We start from the raw sequence: 23,545 nt of genomic DNA on the forward strand, positions 1-23,545 counted from the left end.
TTACACCTAATCTAATAGCCCTATCAAAATAAAAAAGCCCCCCCCAAAATAAAAAAAAAACCCTAGCCTAAACTAAACTACCAATAGCCCTTAAAAGGGCCTTTTGCGGGGCATTGCCCCAAAGAAATCAGCTCTTTTACCTGGAAAAAAAAAATACAAACACCCCCCCCAAAAGTAAGACCCACCACCCACACAACCAAACCCCCAAATAAAACCCTAACTAAAAAAACCTAAGCTCCCCATTTCCCTTAAAAGGGCATTTGGATGGGCATTGCCCTTAAATGGGCATTTAGCTCTATTGCGGCCCAAAGCCCTAACCTAAAAATAAAACCCACCCAATAAACCCATAAAAAACCTAACACTAACCCCTGAAGATCCACTTACAGTTTTGAAGATCCGACATCCATCCTCAACGAAGCCGGTAGAAGGCCTCATCGAATCGGCAAGAAGTCCTCAACGAAGCCGGGAGAAGTCTTCATCCAAGCCGGGAGAAGTGGTCCTCCAGACGGCAGAAGTCTTCATCCAGACGGCATCTTCTATCTTCATCCATCCGGCGCGGAGCGGGTCCATCTTCAAGGCATCCGACGCAAAGCATCCTCTTCTTCCGACAACGAATGAAGGTTCCTTTAAATGACGTCATCCAAGATGCCGTCCCTTAGATTCCGATTGGCTGATAGAATTCTATCAGCCAATCAGAATTAAGGTTGAAAAAATCCAATTGGCTGATGCAATCAGCCAATAGGATTGAACTTCAACCCTTTTGGCTGATCGAATCAGCCAGTAGGATTAAGATCACATTCTATTGGCTGATTGGATCAGCCAATAGGATTGAAGTTCAATCCTATTGGCTGATTGCATCAGCCAATAGGATTTTTTCAACCTTTATTCCGATTGGCTGATAGAATTCTAACAGCCAATCGGAATCTTGCCGCTTCGATGAGGACTTTCTTCCGGCTTCGTTGAGGATGGATGTTGGATCTTCAAAACTGTAAGTGGATCTTCAGGGGTTAGTGTTAGGTTTTTTTAAGGGTATATTGTGGTGGGTTTTTAGTTTTAGGTTAGGGCTTTGGGCCGCAATAGAGCTAAATACCCTTTTAAGGGCAATGCCCATCCAAATGCCCTTTTCAGGGCAATGGGGAGCTTAGGTTTTTTTTCCCCCCGCAAGATAAATATAGACAACGGTGTATGTTTATTGTGAGCTACAACTCCCACCATACACTACTACTTGACTAAATGTCACTTCCATTTCCTAGTATACCAAGTTCCGGCCATTTATTCAGTTCATGTGGCCCCATGGGAGAAGAACACTTGGCTAGTGGCCCCCAGATACTTTGAGTTTGATACCACTGGGTTAGAGGGTTTAGAGGTTAGTGGGTACTTGGGGGTTGTGGCAGTTTAGGGGTTAAAAGTGTAGCAAGTGCTTTGCAAAGAACATATTCTGTCGATTCCTGTCTCCCTTATTTTTTTTCAAGAAATTAACATTATCTGCTATTTATAAAATGCTACTTGAACTATCCAAAGCACAACTTAACTGCACAATTTAACATAAATTGATTTAATGTGCATGCATCAGGTAGTGCTCATATTACAAGTTGAAAGTAAACAGTTTTCACTTGCACGTTAACCTGATGCACATAAAAAAATAATTTTGAATATCGCTGACGCTATAAACATATTTCCCCATAGAAGTCAATTGAGCAAAAAAAGTGGGAAAAAACCCTAACACGCTACTCGACCGGCGCAAAACCCTATCTCATATTCTCATGTCATGTGTGCTAACCTGAGATAAAAAATATATGAATATTCACATTTCACTGTTCTTCACATTGCAGATTATGTTGTATTTATTCATAAATACATATTTCTATATATGACTTTATGGTATTTTTATATATATAAATCTTCGGGTACAAAAGCACTCTCACCAAACTGGTTTAGGTAGGCACCAGGGTGCAAAATAGGAATATTAAATTAGCAAGAAAAAAGCACTCTCTGGTTTTGAAAGGTATTCACCCCTTCCTCAGATTTTTTTTATATATATATATATATATATATATATATATATATATATATATATATATATATATATATATATATATATATATATATATATATACATACACACATACAATGAGGGAGAAATGTATTTGATCCCCTGCTGATTTTGTTCCCCTTGCTGATCAGGTCTATAATTTTAATGATAGGTTTATTTGAACAGTGAGAGACAGAATAACAACAAAAAAAAACGCATTTCAAAAAAAGTTATAAATTGATTTGCATTTTAATGAGTTGAAATAAGTATTTGATCCCCTATCAATCTGCATGATTTCTGTCTCCCAGGTGTCTTTTATACAGGTAACGAGCTGAGATTAGGCAGCACTCTTTTAAAGGGAAGTGCTCCTAATCTCAGCTTGTTACCTGAATAAAAGACATCAGTCCACAGAAGCAATCAATCAATCAGATTCTAAACTTTCCACCATGACCCAAGACAAAAGAGCTGTCCAAGGATGTCAAGGACAAGATTGTAGACCCACATAAGGCTGGAATGTGCTACACGACCATCGCCAAGCAGCTTGGTGAGAAGGTGACAACAGTTGATGTGATTATTCGCAAAAGGAAGAAACACAAAATAACTGTCAATCTCCCTCGATCTGGGGCTCCATGCAAGATCTCACCTCGTGGAGTTGCAATGATCATGTGAACGGTGAGGAAGTAGCCCAGAACGGGAGGATCTTGTCAATAATCTCAAGGCAGCTGGGACTATAGTCACCAAGAAAACAATGGGTAACACACTATGCCTTGAAGGACTGAAATCCTGCAGCACCCGCAAGGTCCACATGCTAAAGAAAGCACATGTACAGGTCTGTCTGAAGTCTGCCAATAAACATCTGAATGATTCAGAGGAGAACTGGGTGAAAGTGTTGTGGTCAGATGAGACCAAAATTGAGCTCTTTGGCATCAACTCAACTTGCCGTGTTTGGAGGACGAGGAATGCTGCCTATGACCCCAAGAACACCATCCCCACCATCAAACACGGAGGTGGAAACATTATGCTTTGGGGGTTTTTTTTTTCTCCTAAGGGGGACAGGACTACTTAACCGCATCAAAGGGATGATGGACGGGGCCATGTACTGTCAAATCTTGGATGAGAACCTCCTTCCCTCAGTCAGGGCATTGAAAATGGGTTGTGGATGGTATTCCAGCATGACAATGACCCAAAACACACGGCCAAGGCAACAAAGGAGTGGCTCAAGAAGAAGCACATTAAGGTCCAGGAGTGGCCTAGCCTGTCTCCAGACCTTAATCCCATAGACAATCTGTGGCGGGAGCTGAAGGTTCAAGATGCTGAGTTGGATAGGATTGCAAGGAGGAGTGGGACAAAATCTTTCCTGCGATGTGTGCAAACCTGATGGCCAACTACAAGAAACGTTTCTGACCTCTCTGATTGCCAACAAGGGTTTTGCTATCAAGTACTAAGTCATGTTTTGCAAAGGGGTAAAATACTTATTTCACTCATTAAAATGCAAATCAATGTTACATTTTTAGTAATGCGTTTTTCTGGATTTTGTTGTTGTTTTTCAGTCTCTGTTCAAATAAATCTACCATTAAAAATTATAGACGAATAATTTCTTTTCTTCAGTGGGCAAATGTACATAATCAGCATGGGATCAAATCATTTTTGCCCTCACTGTGTGTATATATATATATATATATATATATATATAGATAGATATATATATACACACACATGATTGCATATAGGTATAGATATATACAGATATATATAGGAGTATATATTTATAAATACTTAGAAAATGTACTGCTATGCGAAGAACATTGGAATGTGAACTATTTACAATAAATAACACAGTATAACACTTTATTAAATATGAATATGGCATAAATAAGCTTTTTCATGATTTCAATGTACTTAAAGGGACAGTCTAGTCAAAATTAAACTTTCATGATCGGATAGAGCAGCAATTTTAAGGCAAACTTTCTAATTTACTCCTATTATCAATTTTACTTCGTTCCTCTTGGTATCTTTATTTCAAAAAGCAAGAATATAAGCTTAGAAGCCGGCCCATTTTTGGTTCAGCACCTGGGTAGCGCTTGCTGATTGGTGTCTAAATGTAGTCTCCAATTAAAACCGTTACCCAGGTGCTGAACCAAAAATGATAAATAGAAAAAAGAGGATATCCAAATATGCCAAAAAGTATTTAATGTAATGTATCAAAACATCATCAAGAAAAACCACGACGTTTCGGGGCTCATGCCCCTTAATCATGTGTTTTACTTTTAGCTGAACCAAAAATGAGCCAGCTCTTAAGCTTAAATTGCAGCTTTTTCAAATAAAGATTCCAAGAGAATGAAGAAAATTGATAATAGGAGTAATTAGAAAGTTTCTTAAAATTACCTGCTCTATCTGAATCAGGGCAGTTTAATTTGACTAGACTATCCCCTTTAACTGCAAGGGCTCCATGTATATGCTTTATGTGTGTACTTAAGTACTTATGTGTTTATAGATGTATATATATCTGTACAAACATCAAAGTAGAATATCTGTTTAGTATACCAAAAGCATAATGTTTAGTCCAAATGTCATAAACATAAAGGTTCTTTCCAAATGTGCTTAAAAGAGCGTCCTCCTTGAGGGTATAATGTTCAAAAATGTGGGATGAAAGGTGCCCTTTTCCCAAGGATCAGAGACAGGGTATGCGTGTCAGAAAATGGCTATACAACAATTTTCAATATATGTATAAGTGCTGAGGACCGTGCCCCATACAGCCTATGGCTGCCTGCAACTCACGATTTTAGCGTGGCCTTTCTGACTGGTAAACCCGATTCCTCCTGTCTCTGCGGGGATGAATGCCTCTCTCGATCCGTCTTGCAGCGTGTATCTCCGAACCCGTCTGTGACGTGGAGTAGTTCCTCTATACACGTGTTGGGCTGGCGTCCAATCCCTACGCCGGATTCCTGTGCTGAATCGTATGCCGCTCTGTGGGGTAAGCACTCCTACTACTTTACGAGTCTTATTGGAAAGTAGTGCCGAGCTCTGTGACCTGGGATCCTGGCTATAGTTACACAGCAAAAGCAAAGAAACTTGATCCTCTGGTCAGTTTGAAAGTTTAAAAAGTCACTTTATTAAACAAATGTTAAAAAGTCCCTGGAGGGGTCCATAACAGCAAAAGACATTGAGCACTGTGTACTCAAGCTGACATGTTTCGGCTGGATGTACAGACATATAAATATATACATATACATATTTAGACATGCATATGTAAGTAAAATATAGAACAACGGTGTATGTTTATTGTGAGCTACAACTTCCCACCATACACTACTACTTGACTAAATGTCACTTCCATTTCCTAGTATACCAAGTTCCGGCCATTTATTCAGTTCATGTGGCCCCATGGGAGAAGAACACATGGCTAGTGGCCCCCAGATACTTTGAGTTTGATACCACTGGGTTAGAGGGTTTAGAGGTTAGTGGGTACTTGGGGGGTTGTGGCAGTTTAGGGGTTAAAAGTGTAGCAAGTGCTTTGCAAAGAACATATTCTGTCGATTCCTGTCTCCCTTATTTTTTTTCAAGAAATTAACATTATCTGCTATTTATAAAATGCTACTTGAACCTATTCAAAGCACAAATTAACTGCACAATTTAACATAAATTGATTTAATGTGCATGCATCAGGTAGTGCTCATATTACAAGTTGAAAGTAAACAGTTTTTCACTTGCACGTTAACCTGATGCACATAAAAAAATAATTTTGAATATCGCTGCGCTATAACATATTTCCCCATAGAAGTCAATTGAGCAAAAAAAGTGGGAAAAACATCTAACACGCTACTCGACGCGCAAACCCTATCTCATATTCTCATGTCATGTGCGCTAACCTGAGATAAAAAAATATATGAATATTTCACATTTCACTGTTCTTCACATTGCAGATTATGTTGTATTTATTCATAAATACATATTTCTATATATGACTTATGGTATTTTATATATATAAATCTTCGGGTACAAAAGCACTCTCACCAAACTGGTTAGGTAGGGCACCAGGGTGCAAAATAGGAATATTAAATTAGCAAGAAAAAAGCACTCTCTGGTTTTGAAAGGTATTCACCCCTTCCTCAGATTTTTTTATATATATATATATATATATATATATATATATATATATATTATATATATATATATATATAAATATATATATATATATAATATACATACACACATACAATGAGGGGAAAATGTATTTGATCCCCCTGCTGAATTTGTTCCCCTGCTGATCAGTCTATAATTTTAATGATAGGTTATTTGAACAGTGAGAGACAGAATAACAACAAAAAAAAACGCATTTCAAAAAAGTTATAAATTGATTTGCATTTTAATGAGTGAAATAAGTATTTGATCCCCTATCAATCTGCATGATTTCTGTCTCCCAGGTGTCTTTTATACAGGTAACGAGCTGAGATTAGGAGCACTCTTTTAAAGGGAGTGCTCCTAATCTCCAGCTTGTTACCTGTATAAAAGACATCTGTCCACAGAAGCAATCAATCAATCAGATTCTAAACTTTCCACCATGACCAAGACAAAAGAGCTGTCCAAGGATGTCAAGGACAAGATTGTAGACCCACATAAGGCTGGAATGTGCTACACGACCATCGCCAAGCAGCTTGGTGAGAAGGTGACAACAGTTGATGTGATTATTCGCAAATGGAAGAAACACACAAATAACTGTCAATCTCCCTCGATCTGGGGGCTCCATGCAAGATCTCACCTCGTGGAGTTGCAATGATCATGTGAACGGTGAGGAAGTAGCCCAGAACGGGAGGATCTTGTCAATAATCTCAAGGCAGCTGGGACTATAGTCACCAAGAAAAACAATGGGTAACACACTATGCCTTGAAGGACTGAAATCCTGCAGCACCCGCAAGGTCCACATGCTAAAGAAAGCACATGTTACAGGTCTGTCTGAAGTCTGCAAATAAACATCTGAATGATTCAGAGGAGAACTGGGTGAAAGTGTTGTGGTCAGATGAGACAAAATTGAGCTCTTTGGCATCAACTCAACTTGCCGTGTTTGGAGGACGAGGAATGCTGCCTATGACCCCAAGAACACCATCCCCACCATCAAACACGGAGGTGGAAACATTATGCTTTGGGGGATTTTTTTCTCCTAAGGGGGACAGGACTACTTAACCGCATCAAAGGGATGATGGACGGGGGCCATGTACTGTCAAATCTTGGATGAGAACCTCCTTCCCTCAGTCAGGGCATTGAAAATGGGTTGTGGATGGGTATTCCAGCATGACAATGACCCAAAACACACGGCCAAGTGCAACAAAGGAGTGGCTCAAGAAGAAGCACATTAAGGTCCAGGAGTGGCCTAGCCTGTCCTCCAGACCTTAATCCCATAGACAATCTGTGGAGGGAGCTGGAAGGTTCAAGATGCTGAGTTGGAGAGGATTGCAAGGAGGAGTGGGGACAAAATCTTTCCTGCTGATGTGTGCAAACCTGATGGCCAACTACAAGAAACGTCTGACCTCTCTGATTGCCAACAAGGGGTTTTGCTATCAAGTACTAAGTCATGTTTTGCAAAGGGGTAAAATACTTATTTCACTCATTAAAATGCAAATCAATGTTTTACATTTTTAGTAATTGCGTTTTTCTGGATTTTGTTGTTGTTTTTCAGTCTCTGTTCAAATAATCTACCATTAAAATTATAGACGAATAATTTTATTTTCTTCAGTGGGCAAATGTACAAAATCAGCAGGGGATCAAATCATTTTTGCCCTCACTGTGTGTATAATAGTATATATATATATATATAGATATATATATATATATATACACACACATGATTGCATATAGGTATAGAATATATACAGATATATATAGGAGTATAAATTTATAAATACTTAGAAAATGTACTGCTATGCGAAGAACATTGGAATGTGAACTATTTACAATAAATACACAGTATAACACTTTATTAAATATGAATATGGCATAAATAAGCTTTTTCATGATTTCATGTAGCTTAAAGGGACAGTCTAGTGTCAAAATTAAACTTTCATGATTCGGATAGAGCAGCAATTTTAAGCAACTTTCTAATTTACTCCTTATTATCAATTTTACTTCGTTCTCTTTGGTATCTTTATTTCAAAAAGCAAGAATATAAGCTTAGAAGACGGCCCATTTTTGGTTCAGCACCTGGGTAGCGCTTGCTGATTGGTGTCTAAATGTAGTCTCCAATTAAAACGTTAGCCCAGGTGCTGAACCAAAAATGATAATAGAAAAAAGAGGATATCCAAATATGCAAAAAGTATTTAATGTAATGTATCAAAACATCATCAAGAAAACCACGACGTTACGGGGCTCATGCCCCTTAATCATGTGTTTTACTTTTTAGCTGAACAAAAATGAGCCAGCTCTTAAGCTTAAATTGCAGCTTTTTCAAATAAGATTCCAAGAGAATGAAGAAAAATTGATAATAGGAGTAATTAGAAAGGTTCTTAAAATTACCCTGCTCTATCTGAATCAGGGAAAGTTTAATTTTGACTAGACTATCCCTTTAACTGCAAAGGGCTCCATGTATATGTCTTTATGTGTGTACTTAAGTACTTATGTGTTATAGATGTATATATATCTGTACAAACATCAAAGGTAGAATATCTGTTAGTATACAAAAGCATAATGTTTAGTCCCAAATGTCATAAACATAAAGTTCTTCCAATGTGCTTAAAAGAGCGTTCCCTCCTTGAGGGTATATGTTCAAAAACTGTGGGGATGAAAGGTGCCCTTTTCCAAGGATCAGAGACAGGGTATGCGTGTCCAGAAAATGGCTATACAACAATTTTCAATAAATGTATAAGTGCTGAGGGACCGTGCCCATACAGCCTATGGCTGCCTGCAACTCACGATTTTAGCGTGGCCTTTCTGACTGGGTAACCCTATCCTCCTGTCTCTGCGGGGGATGAATGCCTCTCTCGATCCGTCTTGCAGCGTGTATCTCCGAACCCGTCTGTGACGTGGAGTAAGTTCCTCTATACACGTTGTTGGGCTGGCGTCCAATTCCCTACGCCGGATTCCTGTGCTGAATCGTATGCCGCTCTGTGGGGTAAAGCACTCCTACTAACTTTACGAGGTCCTTATTGGAAAGTAGTGCCGAGCTCATGTGACCTGGGATCCTGGCTATAGTTACACAAGCAAAGCAAAGAAACTTGATCTCTGGTCAGTTTTGAAAGTTTAAAAAGTCACTTTATTAAACAAATTGTTAAAAAGTCCCTGGAGGGGTCCATAACAGCAAAAGACATTGAGCACTGTGTACTCAAGCTGAATGTTTCGGCTGGATGTACAGACATATAAATATATACATATACATATTTAGACATGCAATGTAAGATCTCAATGTTAAAGCCCTTTGCTGCCTTTTTGTGCAATTTTTTTAATAATAATTTTTATTAGACAGTGTTATTATGATTCTAACTGTACTGTGTAATGTATATTCATTAGATAGTGTTATTATGAGTGTAACTGTACTGTGTAATGTATATTTATTAGATATTGTTATTATGTGTGTAACTGTACTGTGTAATGTATATTTATTAGACAGTGTTAATATGGGTGTAACTGTACTGTGTAATGTATATTTATTAGACGTGTTATTATGAGTGTAACTGTACTGTGTAATGTATATTTATTAGACAGTGTATATATCTGTGTAACTGTACTATGTAATGTATATTTATTAGACAGTGTTATTATGTGTGTAACTGTACTGTGTAATGTATATTTATTACATATGTTATTATGTGTGTAACTGTACTGTGTAATGTATATTTATTAGATAGTGTTATTATAAGTGTAACTGTACTATGTAATGTATATTTATTAGACGTGTTAATATGTGTGTAACTGTACTGTGTAATGTATATTTATTAGACAGTGTTATTATAAGTGTAACTGTACTGTGTAATGTATATTTATTAGACAGTGTTATTATGAGTGTAACTGTACTATGTAATGTATATTTATTAGACAGTGTTAATATGAGTGTAACTGTACTGTGTAATGTATATTTATTAGACAGTGTTATTATGAGTGTAACTGTACTGTGTAATGTATATTTATTAGACAGTGTTATTATGTGTGTAACTGTACTGTGTAATGTATATTTATTAGACAGTGTTATTATAAGTGTAACTGTACTATGTAATGTATATTTATTAGATAGTGTTATTATGTGTAACTGTACTGTGTAATGTATATTTATTAGACAGTGTTATTATAAGTGTAACTGTACTATGTAATGTATATTTATTAGACAGTGTTATTATGAGTGTAACTGTACTATGTAATGTATATTTATTAGACAGTGTTATTATAAGTGTAACTGTACTATGTAATGTATATTTATTAGACAGTGTTATTATGTGTGTAACTGTACTATGTAATGTATATTTATTAGACATTGTTATTTTGTGTGTAACTGTACTATGAAATGTATATTTATTAGACAGTGTTATTATGTGTGTAACTGTACTGTGTAATGTATATTTATTAGACAGTGTTACATATGATGTAAACTGTACTGTGTAATGTATATTTATTAGACAGTGTTATTATGAGTGTAACTGTACTATGTAATGTATATTTATTAGACAGTGTTTATTATGATTCTAACTGTACTGTGTAATGTATATTCATTAGATAGTGTTATTATGAGTGTAACTGTACTGTGTAATGTATATTTATTAGATATTTGTTATTATGTGTGTAACTGTACTGTGTAATGTATATTTATTAGACAGTGTTAATATGGGTGTAACTGTACTGTGTAATGTATATTTATAGACGTGTTATTATGAGTGTAACTGTACTGTGTAATGTATATTTATTAGACAGTGTTATTATGTGAGTAACTGTACTGTGTAATGTATATTTATTACATAGTGTTATTATGAGTGTAACTGTACTGTGTAATGTATATTTATTAGATAGTGTTATTATAAGTGTAACTGTACTATGTAATGTATATTTATTAGACAGTGTTAATATGTGTGTAACTGTACTGTGTAATGTATATTTATTAGACAGTGTTATTATAAGTGTAACTGTACTGTGTAATGTATATTTATTAGACAGTGTTATTATGAGTGTAACTGTACTATGTAATGTATATTTATTAGACAGTGTTAATATGAGTGTAACTGTACTGTGTAATGTATATTTATTAGACAGTGTTATTATGAGTGTAACTGTACTGTGTAATGTATATTTATTAGATAGTGTTATTATGTGTGTAACTGTACTGTGTAATGTATATTTATTAGACAGTGTTATTATAAGTGTAACTGTACTATGTAATGTATATTTATTAGATAGTGTTATTATGTGTGTAACTGTACTGTGTAATGTATATTTATTAGACAGTGTTATTATAAGTGTAACTGTACTATGTAATGTATATTTATTAGACAGTGTTATTATGAGTGTAACTGTACTATGTAATGTATATTTATTAGACAGTGTTATTATAAGTGTAACTGTACTATGTAATGTATATTTATTAGACAGTGTTATTATAGTGTAACTGTACTATGTAATGTATATTTATTAGACAGTGTTATTATGTGTGTAACTGTACTATGTAATGTATATTTATTAGACAGTGTTATTATGTGTGTAACTGTACTGTGTAATGTATATTTATTAGACAGTGTTAATATGAGTGTAACTGTACTGTGTAATGTATATTTATTAGACAGTGTTATTATGAGTGTAACTGTACTATGTAATGTATATTTATTAGACAGTGTTATTATAAGTGTAACTGTACTATGTAATGTATATTTATTAGACAGTGTTATTATGAGTGTAACTGTACTATGTAATGTATATTTATTAGACAGTGTTATTATAAGTGTAACTGTACTATGTAATGTATATTTATTAGACAGTGTTATTATAAGTGTAACTGTACTGTGTAATATATATTATTAGACAGTGTTATTATAAGTGTAACTGTACTGTGTAATATATTATTTATTAGACAGTGTTATTATAAGTGTAACTGTACTATGTAATGTATATTTATTAGACAGTGTTATTATGAGGTGTAACTGCACTGTGTAATGTATATTTATTAGACAGTGTTATTATGAGAGTAACTGTACTTGTGTAATGTACTGTTTATTAGACAGTGTTAATATGAGTGTAACTGCACTGTGGTAATGTATATTTATTAGACAGTGTTATTATGTGTGTAACTGTACTTGTGTAGTGTATATTTATTAGACAGTGTTATTATGAGAGTAACTGTACTGTGTAATGTATTTTTATTAGACAGTGTTAATATGTGTGTACACGTGTTACTGTGTAATGTATATTTATTGAGCAAGTGTTTACTATGAGTGTAACTGTACTGTGTAATGTATACTTTATTAGACAGTGTTAATATGAGTGTAACTGTACTGTGTAATGTATATTTATTAGACAGTGTTAATATGAGTTGTAACTGCACTGTGTAATGTATATTTATTAGACAGTGTTATTATGTGTGTAACTGTACTGTGTAGTGTATATTTATTAGACAGTGTTATTATGAGAGTAGCTGTACTGTGTAATGTATATTTATTAGACAGTGTTAATATGTGTTGTAACTGTACTGTGTAATGTATATTTATTAGACAGTGTTATTATGAGTGTAACTGTACTATGTAAATGTATAATTTAATAGACAGTGTTATTATAAGTGTTAACTGTACTATGTAATGTATATTTATTAGACAGTGTTATTATGTGTGTAACTGAACTGATGTAATGTATATTTATTAGACAGTGTTATATTGAGTGTAACTGTACTGTGTAATGTATATTATTAGACAGTGTTAATATGAGTGTAACTGTACTGTGTAATGTATAATTTATTAGACAGACTTATTATTGAGGTGTAACCTGTACTGTGTAATGTATATTTATTAGACAGACTTATTATGAGTGTAACTGTACTGTGTAATGTATATTTAATAGAAAGTGTTAGTATGAGTGTAACTGTACTATGTAATGTATATTTATTAGACAGTGTTATTATAAGTGTAACTGTACTGTGTAATGTATATTTATTAGACAGTGTTATTATAAGTGTAACTGTACTGTGTAATGTATATTTATTAGACAGTGTTATTATAAGTTTAACTGTACTGTGTAATATATATTTATTATTTATTTATTTATTTATTTATAAAATATTTTACCAGGAAGGATACATTGAGATTTCTCTCGTTTTCAAGTATGTCCTGGGATCACAAAACATTGCATTGATACAATAGGGTACAATAAAATACAAAAACAACAATAATACACAATATATGCAAACATTTAACATAGAGCAGGTACGAAATATTTAACCATGACAGGAGCATTCTGTTGTGAGATATGTATAGAGGGATCTCTTAAAGGTTTTTAGGCTTGTGGGAAGGTTTTAAACGTGTGAGGGAGGTCATTCCATAATTGTGGTGCTCTGTAGGAAAAGGAGGATCGAGGTGCTTTTCTTTTTGTATTGAGGCAAGCTAAATAAGTTGCTGGTACTGGATCGGAGGTTATAGGAGGTGGGAATAGCAGGGGAGAGCATTTCTGCTCAGGTAGGGTGGGAGCTTCCAGAAAGGCTCTTAAAGACAAGGCAGGAAATATGGAGGGGGGCATCTGGATTCCATGCGTCAGCCAGTTTAGTTCTTTTAGGCATGTCACAATGGTGGGTCCTGTAGTTCACATTGTATGCACAAAGCGGCAGAGCGAGGTTATACATCGTATTTAGTTTATTAAGGTGAGTTTGCGGAGCAGGTGCATATACTATGTCCCCATAATCCAAGATAGGCATCAGCATTTGCTGTACAATCTTTTCCTTTACTGTAGGGCTGAGGCAAGATTTGTTTCTGTACAGGGCACCTAGGTTTTGGATAAAGTTTAAAAGGCAATTTTTTCTATGTGGAGTCCAAAAGATAGATTGGGGTCTAACAACATACCTAAGTATTTAAAAGAGTGGGACTGCGGTCAGCGTTGCAATTCGATTTTGTTTTGATGCGAAGATGGGAAATTATGTAATTTATGTATTTTAGGTCCCGTTCCAAAGATCATTGTGACTGTTTTGTCAGTGTTTAAGGAAGAGTTTGTTTTTTGAGATCCACTTTTCTACCTCTGTGAACTGGTCTTGGAGCACTGTTTCAAGCTGCAGCAGATCAGATTTGTTTGCATAGATTACCGTGTCGTCTGCGTACATTGTGTACAGTTGAGGATTTGCAGACATTAGGCAAATCATTTATAAATAATGATGAATAGTAGGGGGCAGATGAAAGGATACCTTGGGAACAACCACACGTGATTGGGAGAGGGAGGGAGTCACTGTTAGAAGACAGAGACATATTGTGATCGATCGATACATATGATTTAAACCAGGTTAACGGGTGATCAGCAATAGCCAGAGTTTTTTTAGTTTGAGAAGTAGTAGGTCATGGTCCACTGTGTCAAAAGCCTTTGCAAAGGAAAATAGCTCCAGTTAGGTCTCCTTGTTCCATGGCAGTTTGGATGTCGTTGCAAACTTTTAGGAGGGCAGTTGAAGTGGAGTGATTTGGTCTGAAACCTGATTGATCAGGGGTCAGATAGTTAGAAAGTTGATAATACTCGCATAATTGCGTATGGACGCATTTTTCTAGGATTTTTGACAATACAGGGAGCAGTGATATAGGACGATAGTTAGAAACCAAGGTTAACTCCCCACTTTTATGAATAGGCACTACTCTTGCAGTTTTCCAGAGTTTGGGTATGTATCCAGACACCAAGGATTCGTTAATTAGGGTTGCAACAGGCTTAGCAATTGCCGGCGCACTGAGCTTCAACAGCATTGCTGGGATTTGATCAGGTCCTGACTGGTTTTTCATTTTTAGATTATCGAGGTGTTTCTTAATGACATTGAAGGGTACAGGTCTAAAATTGAACTTTTCTATATTGGGTCTTTGCTGTTTTAGTGGGGCCTGATCCACATTTGTAGCTTCAGGATGTGTGCCATTTATTAGTTTGTCAATCAGGGTGGTGGAGCATCCTACAAAATAATTGTTAAAGGCATTTGCTACTTCTAAGGGGAGTTGCAGGTTTTGGTTATCCACATTGACAGTGGAGGGTTGGGAGTGGATTGGTGGATTTTGTAAGTTATTTATGAGTTTCCAAAACTTTCTAGGGTTACATATATTATTGTTCAGATTTTCACAGAAATATTGCGCCTTAGCCAATTTTGTTTGTTTAGTACATATATTTCGCCAATTTCTATATACACAGTGATCATTCATAGAGCCAGTATGCTTGAACTTTGACCACAATGAATCCCGAAATTGGTACATTTGAATGAGGTCAGCTGTGATCCAATTCAAGTGTGCTCCTTTTACTCTCACCTTACGCAGCGGTGCATGTAAATTCCAAACTTGTAGGAGTTCAGACTGAAAGAATTCAACTGCAGAGTCTAGATCTGGGATTAGGTTTAATCTGTGCCAGGGGAGGTTCTTGATGTCATTTAGAAATGATTGAAGATTAAATTTTTTGAAGGACCTGGTGATTTTAACCTTGGGAGAGGATTTAGTTGCCTTTATTTTGCGCACGCAGTACACTAAGCAGTGGTCACTGAAATTGTTAGGGAGAACACCTGCCTCCTGGATTCGGTCGGGAGAAGTGGAGAGAATCCAGTCGAGCAGGGTATGATTATGGCTTTTGATGTTTATGCGAGTTGGGGAGGAGATTAATTGCGTTAGCTGCAAAGATTTAAACAGCGAGCGACAACTGTTATTTTTTGGATTCAGCCAATCGATGTTAAAATCTCCAAAAACCAAAATTTCACTTTTTGGGTTTTGAGTTATGGATTAACTAAGGAGCTGTGCTATGTCCGAAATGGAATGCACAGGGGAGCTTGGTGGGCGGTAGATTCCTGCAACAATGATTGATTTACTGCACGGGATCTCAATTTTGCCAGAAAGGAAATTCAAAGGTGGCAGGAGAGCTAGATTTTTGAATGGGGTGAACTTTGTGGAGTTGTCAACATAGATTACAATGCCCGCCTCCTCCGCTTTGCTCTGTCATTCTATGGCATGAATACCCAGGGTATTTGCAATGGCAGAGTCAGGTATTTTTGCAGTTAGCCATGATTCAGAGATAACAATGATTTTTGGCTTGTATGTAAAACACCAGCTTGCAGTGCATCGATTTTTGGAAATAAGCTGCGTATATTACACGTGCACAAAGAGAGGCCTTTTTTAGCTGGAAGGCTAGGAATGGAATTTGCTGGGGGACCAGGGTTAGACTCTTACATCATTTGCAAGGGCAAGTAGCATAAGGAATAGGAATTTGGACATAGTTTTTGTTTGGCTATATAGTGAATGGCATACTTTATAATTTTGTGTGGTGGGGGTAGGAGGGCTATTTATTTATAACTCTCCACCAGCAACTCAGCAGATAAGTTACAGCAACAGAGCAGGCCATGGTGTATGATAATTTGTTTTCCCAGTTTGAGGTGGGTGATTATTGGCGGTAATGAAGTGAACAAAATTTGAGTGAGAAAATAGTTGTCACGAATATCAGTATGGTCATATTTTTAACTATCTTTCCGTAAATACCTGATGCAGAGAGCAGTTTCAGCTGCAAAATGTAGGGTCTGTGAATGTTCCTTAGACTTGTTGTGAGTATACTTTAAGTCAGCTGATGCAGAGAGCAGTTTCAGCTGCAAATGTGGGTCCTGAGATGTTCCTTAGACTTGTTGTGAGTATACTTTAAGTCAGCTGATGCAGAGAGCAGTTTCAGCTGCAAATGTGGGTCTGTGAATGTTCCTTAGACCTTGTTGTGAGTATACTTTAAGTCCAGCTGATGCAAGAGAGCAGTTTCAGCTGCAAATGTGGGTCTGTGAATGTTCCTTAGACTTGTTGTGAGTATACTTTAAGTCAGCTGATGCAGAGAGCAGTTTCAGCTGCAAATGTGGGTCTGTGAATGTTCCTTAGACTTGTTGTGAGTATACTTTAAGTCAGCTGATGCAGAGAGCAGTTTCAGCTGCAAATGTGGGTCTGTGAATGTTCCTTAGACTTGTTGTGAGTATACTTTAAGTCAGCTGATGCAGAGAGCAGTTTCAGCTGCAAATGTGGGTCTGTGAATGTTCCTTAGACTTGTTGTGAGTATACTTTAAGTCAGCTGATGCAGAGAGCAGTTTCAGCTGCAAATGTGGGTCTGTGAATGTTCCTTAGACTTGTTGTGAGTATACTTTAAGTCAGCTGATGCAGAGAGCAGTTTCAGCTGCAAATGTGGGTCTGTGAATGTTCCTTAGACTTGTTGTGAGTATACTTTAAGTCAGCTGATGCAGAGAGCAGTTTCAGCTGCAAATGTGGGTCTGTGAATGTTCCTTAGACTTGTTGTGAGTATACTTTAAGTCAGCTGATGCAGAGAGCAGTTTCAGCTGCAAATGTGGGTCTGTGAATGTTCCTTAGACTTGTTGTGAGTATACTTTAAGTCAGCTGATGCAGAGAGCAGTTTCAGCTGCAAATGTGGGTCTGTGAATGTTTCTTAGACTTGTTGTGAGTATACTTTAAGTCAGCTGATGCAGAGAGCAGTTTCAGCTGCAAATGTGGGTCTGTGAATGTTCCTTAGACTTGTTGTGAGTATACTTTAAGTCAGCTGATGCAGAGAGCAGTTTCAGCTGCAAATGTGGGTCTGTGAATGTTCCTTAGACTTGTTGTGAGTATACTTTAAGTCAGCTGATGCAGAGAGCAGTTTCAGCTGCAAATGTGGGTCTGTGAATGTTCCTTAGACTTGTTGTGAGTATACTTTAAGTCAGCTGATGCAGAGAGCAGTTTCAGCTGCAAATGTGGGTCTGTGAATGTTCCTTAGACTTGTTGTGAGTATACTTTAAGTCAGCTGATGCAGAGAGCAGTTTCAGCTGCAAATGTGGGTCTGTGAATGTTCCTTAGACTTGTTGTGAGTATACTTTAAGTCAGCTGATGCAGAGAGCAGTTTCATTAGACAGTGTTACTATGAGTGTAACTGTACTGTGTAATTTATATTTATTAGATAGTGTTATTATGTGTGTAACTGTACTGTGTAATGTATATTTATTAGATAGTGTTATTATGTGTGTAACTGTACTGTGTAATGTATATTTATTAGACAGTGTTATTATGTGTGTAACTGTACTGTGTAATGTATATTTATTAGATAGTGTTATTATAAGTGTTACTGTACTGTGTAATTTATATTTATTAGATAGTGTTATTATGTGTGTAAATGTAGTCTGTAATGTATATTTATTAGATAGTGTTATTATAAGTGTAACTGTACTGTGTAAGGTATATTTATTATACAGTGTTATTATGATTCTAACTGTACTGTGTAATGTATATTTATTAGTTAGTGTTATTATGTGTGTAACTGTACTGTGTAATGTATATTTATTAGATAGTGTTATTATGAGTGTAACTGTACTGTGTAATGTATATTTATTAGATAGTGTTATTATGAGTGTAACTGTACTATGTAATGTATATTTATTAGACAGTGTTAATATGAGTGTAACTTTACTGTGTAATGTATATTTATTAGATAGTGTTATTATTATTCTAACTGTACTGTGTAATGTATATTTATTAGACAGTGTTATTATGAGTGTAACTGTACAGTGTAATGTATATTTATTAGACAGTGTTAATATGTGTGTAACTGTACTGTATAATGTATATTTATTAGACAGTGTTAATATGAGTGTAACTGTACTGTGTAATGTATATTTATTAGACAGTGTTAATATGAGTGTAACTGTACAGTGTAATGTATATTTATTAGACCGTGTTATTATGTGTGTAACTGTACTGTGTAATGTATATTTATTAGACAGTATTAATATGAGTGTAACTGTACAGTGTAATGTATATTTATTAGACAGTGTTATTATGAGAACTGTACTGTGTAATGTATATTTATTAGACAGTGTTATTATGAGTGTAACTGAACTTTGTAATGTATATTTATTAGACAGTGTTATTATGAGTGTAACTGAACTTTGTAATGTATATTTATTAGACAGTGTTATTATGTGTGTAACTGTACTGTGTAATGTATATTTATTAGATGGTGTTATTATTAGTGTAACTGTACTGTGTAATGTATATTTATTAGACAGTGTTATTATTAGTGTAACTGTACTGTGTAATGTATATTTATTAGACAGTGTTATTATTAGTGTAACTGTACTGTGTAATGTATATTTATTAGACAGTGTTATTATTAGTGTTACTGTACTGTGTAATGTATATTTATTAGACAGTGTTATTATGAGTGTAACTGTACTGTGTAATGTATTTTTATTAGACAGTGTTAATATTAGTGTAACTGTACTGTGTAATTATATTTATTAGACAGTGTTATTATGTGTGTAACTGTACTGTGTAATGTATATTTATTAGACAGTGTTATTATGTGTGTAACTGTACTGTGTAATGTATATTTATTAGACAGTGTTATTATGTGTGTAACAGTACTGTGTAATGTATTGCTATTAGACAGTGTTATTATGAGTGTAACTGAACTTTGTAATGTATATTTATTAGACAGTGTTATTATGAGTGTAACTGTACTGTGTAATGTATATTTATTAGACAGTGTTAATATGAGTGTAACTGAACTTTGTAATGTATATTTATTAGACAGTGTTATTATGAGTGTAACTGTACTGTAAAGAGAAAGGAAACAATGGCACTACTCAAATTTAATAATATGTAATGGACGTTCCCTTTTTAAATTCCAGAGTGGTGAGTATATTAAGTATCAGTATACTCAAATATTTCTAATCTGATAGGGGTTGGTGCTTGTACCTACTGGCAAACTTTACAAAGAATCAGTAAGAAACTGACAAAAGGGTACACATGTAGCACTCTTTGAACGTTCAAATGTAACAAAATAAAGAGAAAATATATATTAAAATATAACTTTTACTAGATCATGTTAAAAACAGGGGATTGACATACAATTAAAATCAGATTTGGGTCTACTACCATCAAGCCAGAAAATATCACTACTGGCTTTATAGAGACAAACACCCTTGTTGGGTTAATGTGAAGTCTCATGTAAAAATGACAAAAGTAATAACTGGCTTTTGTATCCAATGGGGAAGTTACTCAAATAGCAGTGATGATGGTACCTTGTCTGGGTTAACCTAAATCAGGGATATATATCAAATGGTGCTGGGTATGAAGTGTGTAGATTAGGTAAGTGAGTTTGTCAAAGATACATTACTCTAAAGAACATACTATTCTCAATAATGGTTTATTTGCATATTATCAAAACTCTTGCCTTGTAATACCTTTATAAGTAAGCTATGAGTCCTGCTGAAATGCCTTATTATACCATTAAGAGTGAGCTTGTATCTTTGAGTACCGTTATTGGTAGAGAGTGTATTACACTGTATTGCCTTTAATAACGTTGTGAATAAACTCTTGGTCTTGTGATACTGTAATGTCTTATAATACCACTTAGAGTGAGCTTATACCTTTAAGTGTCCTTATTAGTGTAACGGGTATTTCACTCTATTGCCTTTAACCCCTTAATGACCACAGCACTTTTCCATTTTCTGTCCGTTTGGGACCAAGGCTATTTTTACATTTTTGCGGTGTTTGTGTTTAGCTGTAATTTTCCTCTTACTCATTTACTGTACCCACACATATTATATACCGTTTTTCTCGCCATTAAATGGACTTTCAAAATATACCATTATTTTCATCATATCTTATAATTTACTATAAAAAATATTATAAAATATGAGGAAAAAATGGAAAAAAACACACTTTTTCTAACTTTGACCCCCAAAATCTGTTACACATCTACAACCACCAAAAAAACCATGCTAAATAGTTTCTAAATTTTGTCCTGAGTTTAGAAATACCCAATGTTTACATGTTCTTTGCTTTTTTTGCAAGTTATAGGGCCATAAATACAAGTAGCACTTTGCCATTTCCAAACCACTTTTTTTCAAAATTAGCGCTAGTTACATTGGGACACTAATATCTTTCAGGAATCCCTGAATATCCATTGACATGTATATATTTTTTTTTAGAAGACATCCCAAAGTATTGATCTAGGCCCATTTTGGTATATTTCATGCCACCATTTCACCGCCGAATGCGATCAAATAAAAAAAATGTTTTACTTTTTCACAAATTTTTTCACAAACTTTAGGTTTCTCACTGAAATTATTTACAAACAACTCATGAAATTATGGAATAAATGGTTGTAAATGCTTCTCTGGGATCCCCTTTGTTCATAAATAGCAGACATATATGGCTTTGGCTTTGCTTTTTGGTAATTAGAAGGCTGCTAAATGCCACTGCGCACCACACGTGTATTATGCCCAGCAGTGAATGGGTTAATTAGGGAGCATGTAGGGAGCTTCTAGGGTTAATTTTAGCTCTAGTGTAGTGTAGTAGACAACCCCAAGTATTGATCTAGGCCCATTTTGGTATATTTCATGCCACCATTTCACCGCCAAAAGCAATCAAATAAAAAAAAATTGTTCACTTTTTCAAACTTTAGGTTTCTCACTAAAATTATTTACAAACAGCTTGTGCAATTATGGCACAAATGGTTTTAAATGCTTCTCTGGGATCCCCTTTGTTCAGAAATAGCAGACATATGTGGCTTTGGCGTTGCTTTTTGGTAATTATAAGGCCGCTAAATGTTGCTGCGCATCACATGTGTATTATGGCCAGCAGTGAAGGGGTTAATTAGGTAGTTTGTAGGGAGCTTGCAGGGTTAATTTTAGCTTTAGTGTAGAGATCAGACTCCCACCTGACACATCCCACCCCCTGATCCCTCCCAAACAGCTCTCTTCCCTCCCCCACCCCACAATTGTCCCCGCCATCTTAAGTACTGGCAGAAAGTCTGCCAGTACTAAAATAAAAGGTATTAAAAAAAATATATATATTTTTTTTTATAGCATATTTACATATGCTGCTATGTAGGGTCCCCCCTTAGCCCCCAACCTCCCTGATCCCCCCAAAATAGCTCCCTAACCCCCCCTCTGCCTTATTGGGGCCATCTTGGGTACTGGCAGCTGTCTGCCAGTACCCAGTTTGCAAATAAAAATGTTTTTTTTTTTTTTTTTTTTTTATTTGTTTCTGTAGTGTAGCTTCCCCCCCACAGTCCAATATCCCCCCAGCCAAACCGATCAACAAATAAATACATAAACCCCTTTGATCCCCACTTATAAGAAAAAACTTTCTGTAGCGTAGTGGTTCCCACCCGCTCCCTCCCCCTGCACGCGCCCCCCCCGCCACCCCCTGCACGTGCGCGCGTCCGTGCGCGCCCCCCCGGTCGCCCCCGCCCCCGATCCCGCCCCCCTCCGCATCACAAAGGCCATCGATGGCCGCCACCCACCTCCCACACCGGCTCCCACCCACCAACGAACATAGCCGTTAATGTCCGGTGCAGAGAGGGCCACAGAGTGGCTCTCTCTGCACCGGATGGCTAAAAATGGTTATTGCAGGATGCCTCGATATCGAGGCATCACTGCAATAACCGGAAAGCAGCTGGAAGCGAGCAGGATCGCTTCCAGCTGCTTTCCACACCGAGGACGTGCAGGGTACGTCCTCAGGCGTTAACTGCCTTTTTTTTTCAGACGTACCCTGCACGTCCTCGGTCACTAAGGGGTTAATACCATTATGAATGAACTCTTGGCCTTATAACATCATTATGAGTGAAATATAAATCGCACTATCATGTTTCTAAAGCCATTGGGGTGGGCTTTTTACTTTGAATACCTCTCTAAGTGAACTTTAAATCTCGTGGCTGTACCTTTAGTATCGCAATAAATACACTCTGATACCTTGTAATACCGTGAGGAGTGAGAAAGTAAACTTCTCTCTTATATCTTATAGTACGGTTATTAATAGATATACTTTAATACCTTGTAATACCGTAAGGAGTAAAAAAGTAAGCTCCTCTCTTATACTTTTTTAATACCGTTGTAAATATACTTTGATACCTTGTAATACCATAAGGAGTGAGAAAGTAAACTCCTCTGTTATATCTTTTAATACCGTTATTAATACCTAGATTAGGAAAAGCCTAACCCATGTACCTTTAATTATCGTTATGAGTAATTTATAGCATAGTGATCTTGCTTTGCGTAACTAGATCAGTGTAAGATAGGGCAGCCTAGGCGGTAAATATATCTTGTTTGGATATTCAATCGTTGCTGTACCTTTAGTATCGTAATAAATACACTCTAATACCTTGTAAATACTGTAAGGTGTGAAAAGGTAAACTCCTCTCTTAGACCTTGTAGTACCGTTATTAATAAATATACTTTGATACCTTGTAATACCGTAAGGAGTGGAAAACGTAATAAACTCCTCTCTTATACCTTTTTAATACCGTTGTTAATAAATATACTTTGATACCATGTAATACCATAAGGAGTGAGAAAGTAAACTCCTCTGTTATACCTTTTAATATCGC

The 23,545-nt window shown here is 36.0% G+C and overlaps 1 protein-coding gene across 1 annotated transcript in view; it reads left to right on the forward strand.

Annotated features, from left to right (window-relative positions):
* Window positions 1–23,545, forward strand: part of FBXW10B (F-box and WD repeat domain containing 10B) — a 161,963-nt gene that overhangs the window by 16,721 nt on the left and 121,697 nt on the right.

This window comes from Bombina bombina, chromosome 1 (genome assembly GCF_027579735.1).
Source record: "Bombina bombina isolate aBomBom1 chromosome 1, aBomBom1.pri, whole genome shotgun sequence".
In the NCBI taxonomy this organism is placed as follows: Eukaryota; Metazoa; Chordata; class Amphibia; order Anura; family Bombinatoridae; genus Bombina; species Bombina bombina.